The 5,044-nt window shown below is 38.3% G+C and overlaps 1 long non-coding RNA gene across 1 annotated transcript; it reads right to left on the bottom strand.

Moving 5' to 3' along the window:
* Nucleotides 1-2,350: 2,350 nt before the first annotated feature.
* Nucleotides 2,351-4,792, bottom strand: LOC146905941 (uncharacterized). The gene is made up of 3 exons (XR_015020606.1): nucleotides 4,644-4,792; nucleotides 4,226-4,552; nucleotides 2,351-2,532 (listed from the first exon to the last, which is right to left on the bottom strand). It is a non-coding gene; the product is annotated as an uncharacterized LOC146905941 (long non-coding RNA).
* Between the last annotated feature and the right edge of the window lie 252 nt (nucleotides 4,793-5,044).

Here is a 5,044-nt window from a genome sequence, read left to right as displayed (position 1 = left end):
TTAATCAAATTACAACAACTCCCCGGCAACGGCGCCAAAAACTTGATAGAGCCAAACCGCAAGCGCACGGCCTATCGAAGTAATAGTAGTAAGAAGAGTATCGTTCCGCTAGGGAGTTGTGAATCCAATTAGCTTTTAGAGAATGATTAGAAGAGAAGAAAGATTATGAAATAGGGGGTTAATTGCTGAAGATAAATAACAATAATAATAAAAGAGCCTTGGGATTATTGGTTTATCATAATAACAAACCCTTCACTAGACAAGACTTAAACATCTAATTTCATGGTTTACACCTTAATTTCTAAAGACCGGTTTCCCTTAGCCCCTCACCTTTCCGATGAAAGTCCGATGAGAGTTTACTTCTAGTAACCAAGCCTATTTCACTAACATGATTACTAGAAGATGCATAGAGGATTGAAACTACTCTTTGTCTCAATAATTGCAAAGACTATTTCACTGTTTTGCAATTATTGTCTAGATTCACTTGTTCCAACATCAAAGCTCCGCTCTCGCTTTATGAATTGATGTTTGGGATGATGGATTAACGATTATCAAACCCTCCGCTTTCGCTTCCACAGTTTGATAATTGTTAATCCACGTTAAGACGGTGAATCTAGATTAGAAATTAGGGTTACATAGAAATTAGGGTTTAGGCTTGTTTTGTTTAGGATTGAGTCATTAGACTCCCCAATAATCCTAAGACGAAGAAGTCTACTCACTAACGTTCATTGTAGACATGGGGGAAGAAGAGAGAAAACAGTAATATAAAAGAGAAATAATATAAAAGTGAACTTTTATTCCAAGAACAAAAGATGAACGTTTATGATGGAGTGCTACTCTATTTATAGCTTTACAATTGACTTAGAAACTAAGCTACTATAAGGGCAAAACAGTAAAGCTGCAACGGAGTAACTTGGGCTTGAAGAAAAGCAGCAAAAGTGGTCCTGGAGGGTGGCACGGCCGTGCCACATGTTGGCACGGGCCGTGCCAAGCTTCGGACTTGGTAGAGACATATTTTTGTCTCGTATCTTCGTATTCTTGTACTGTATTTCCTCCAGTCCTCTTTCTTTTGCTCCAAGACACCTTCCACCATATATTCGTTCCTAAAATATAATAAAATGCAATTTGAAGTAAAAGATTCAAAAAGGAAATAATATTAAAATAAAATAAAACCAAATCTAAATAAAACGATACTAAATAATGCATAAAACTAGACTAAATTATGACTCATCACAATACCGGAACTTCCAATCTCTTGATCTGAGCTCTTTCTTGACTCTTGACACATTAACTTCCAAAGCTACCCTAAACCATATCGATTTCGTTGATCGTTGCCTATGCCTTTTTCCTTGAAAATCTTAGGAGATGATATGCATTCGTTACTTGATGTCATAAAAGATTTTCATCACATAAAAGATTATTGTGAGGACATCTCACCAATAGTCATTGCAAACCTTTGGAACGAACGGGTAAATTTCATAAAAACGAAAATTTCGTTCCAAGTTCGCTATGGATGAGTTTCTCCAATTATATTATTATTATTTTTTTCTCAAGTAACCAATGCACATCATTCATTCCTAGCATCATAAAACATTCTATAACATTTGCATGGCAACATCAACCTTTTCGATACAATTCTTGGCACGTCGGAAATCAATGCCTTAATCCTGATAACATAAAACTTTCTCTTGAATCCTTAATTTCCTCCACTACGAATAGCTTACTTCTTTACGTTGCCACTTACGCAACTTGACAAACCTTCATGTCCTTAACTTCATTTACATATTGCTATTCCTGAGAACCTGCTGTCTCCGTCAACATATGTCGACCTCTTACTACCTTGTAGCCTTGTACTGACATTTCAAAATATCATAAACTCGTTCCAACAACTCTTACCGAAACTTCCGGTCATGGTTAGATACATATATCCAACTTCTTCTCTTTCGGGTACATGGAGTATTACTAACATCTTACCCGACATTGTCGGAACATCCCTTCTTAACATGCCTTACATTCCCGGAGGATTCACACTTCCACTTGATTAGTTCACCGGCCACCTTTTGGCACGATCAACTACTTCATCCCATACTTCGTTCCTCCTGGGTCCTATTCAGCTCTCAGGCATCCATTCTAATCGTTGAATGCTAATTTGAGTTGATCAGGCTCAACTAACAACAACAACTAGAACATTTACCCGGAACCCAATGGTCCCACTACCTTAGTTGTAATTTAATGACCCAAGGCACGGTCTGAATCGACCAGCTCTGATAACAAATATAACACCCATACTAGACGTATCTAGAAAGTATAGCACGCGCGTTGAATTTAGTATTGGATACATTAAAATATACAACATAAAAACTTCGAATGAATTTATATACAACAAAACACGTTCGCACAATAACAATACATCACATATTATCTTATCTAAAATAAATACATCCTTGAGATCCATATTCTTCATGCTTCGGGTACGAACGAGCTCTTGCTGAAAATCCATTCGGCTACTAGCTTGCCATCCATCCTGATAATCTGAAACAAATAAGGATTGGGATGAGACATAATGTCTCAGTGAGTTCCCCTAAATCCTAGGCTATAGGCAACCTCAAGGGAAAACCTACGGTCACCACGTGTCTACATTACAACCTGACGGTTGATTATACGTGTGTGGGGACTTGCATACTTAGACGGTAGTGCATACTAGAGCCGTCATAGTTTTATCTTATCTTGTTGTAGGCTTCACTTCCTATACGTGTCATGGCGGTCGAGGGGGAGTCTAAAACCGCATTTCCAAGAATACACTCTATGTATCAAGGCCTAAACATAACATAATCATGGCACGATTCTAAACCGGACGATTAGGGGAATCCTAAGATCGTCATCGGTATCATGTTCTTTACTTGTTCTATTCCATGCCTTGTACTTGTCATGTAGCATCTAATGCTCTTATTCTTAAACATAAACTTGCATGGGTTCACTCTTGCATAACCATGAACATAACATAATCATAATCATATCATACATAAATGTATCTAAGTTCATTCAAATATGTTAGCGTTGAACAAACAATTATTATCTTGATTCATTTTACGGATAGTCCCGGGTGGAGTAACCCCGAGATCAATCCCATACATGACCGATGTACGTACATCGGACTCCCTCGGTGTCGTGCGGGTCCCTTGCGGCTTAAACTGTTCCCCTTAGGTCGAGAACCTCCCGTATCCCCCTGGTGTGGATAACAAGAGACACGAGCACCTACGTCTTGTTACTCAGTGACATGCGGGTCCCTTACGGCTTAAATCGTTCTCATAATGAGAACCCCTTGTATCCCCCTGATGTGTATATCAAGAGACATGTCACCTACACTTATTAGTCATGGTCTTGTCGTGCATAAGTTAAACATATACATACTTACTTGCTTATTACCTCGGACCCTTGAGTCGATCCGATTAGCGGTAAACTTATACTTGTTCATGTACATACTTAATCGTGGTGGAGTGATTAACTAATCAAACCACATCTTATCATGCTTGCTAAACACTCTTAACATATGCGAAGAGTTTACACTTCGCGTCTTAGCATTCTAGAAGTCTTGCTAACTTGCTAGTTCTCAACGACTATGTCGAGGCTCTAGTTTTCCCTTGCTTAATGAATATTTGCTACCCGTTTCATGACATGATTTCTCTCGTATGCCATGCCTTACTAACATGCTTAATACTTGCCTCATATCATAAATGCTTTCATTGATAATCATTTAGGACCTTGGTTTGAGGGGTTTACATTCGTTAAAAGACACCACAGAGAAAACTGCGTTGCGAATCCCCACGCCTGCCTGAAGCGAGCAAAACAATGGGATTTCTCCCTGTCTTACTCGCCTAGGCGAGTAGATTTGCTGGGGAGGCGAGCAGCAGATTTTCTGCCTGACCCTATTTGCTGGGGGCGAGTAATTGCTCGCCGTGGCGAGTTAGGACAGTCCAGAACACATAAAATTGGTATTTTTGACCCAAAAACCTCAAACCAATTGTCTCTAAGCATATTGGAACATAATTGATCATATAAAACTTGTAAAACATGTATATGGCAAGAATTATCATGTATAGCATTCATGGCATAAAAAGGGGCAACTAGACTAATACTTGAACCCTAGAATTTCATATTATTCATAATAGACATACATGGCATAATCATAATCCCAAAGGGTGGGAAGTCTATCTATGGAACTCACCTAATCATAATCTTGAAGCAACTCCAAGCTCCAAGCTCAAACATGCCCAAAACCTTAGTTTTGCTCCCTTTGCTTCCTTACTCATACCATTCAAACCTATCATCCTTTTCTTGCAAACCAAGACACCATTTCAAGCTCAAAACCATACTTCAACATTACCCTCAAAACACATATTCAAAACATAATGTCAAAAGGAATTCTTGGTGAGGAAGGATAGAGATATTTATCCATTCAAACTTATTATTATTACCTTGTTCATGTGGAGACCATACCTTGCACCAATTAGGATTCACCTTCACCATACACCAAACCCTAGATTTCCAATCACTTCTTCAAGAGGAGAAATAGAAGAAAATCAAACATAATCCATACTTCCTTAATCTTAAATGATCATAAGAGAACAAGTTTGGAAACTTACCAAAAGAGGATGAAGTTTCATTAAGATTGGTGAAGAGGAGAAAAGATGGAATGAACTTCATGAGAGGTGGAAAAAGAGAAATCCAACCTTAATCAAGCTTCTACTTGTACAAGAGATCATGAGGGAGTAATATCATTCACTTGCTATGGAGAGGAAGAAGATTTGGAAAATTGATGGAGAAGAAGAAGAAGGGAAAAGTGGCGTGAGAAGGAGAGAGAGAAGGGAGAGAAAATATTCCTTCCAACTTAGAGAGAGAAAGAGATTGAGATAATGAGATATTTTTCCCAAAAACCATTTAAATATCCTTTCCGCGTGAAATTACTATTATACCCTTGCCTCTAGCGTGTTTAAAACGTCTCTGATACTTTTCCCGTAAATAGCTGACTTATCATAAAATATTT

Source organism: Medicago sativa, chromosome 7 (assembly GCF_051527215.1).
Source record: "Medicago sativa cultivar Bolivia chromosome 7, Bolivia_mono, whole genome shotgun sequence".
NCBI lineage: Eukaryota > Viridiplantae > Streptophyta > Magnoliopsida > Fabales > Fabaceae > Medicago > Medicago sativa.
This window is presented reverse-complemented; position numbering and strand designations above follow the sequence as displayed.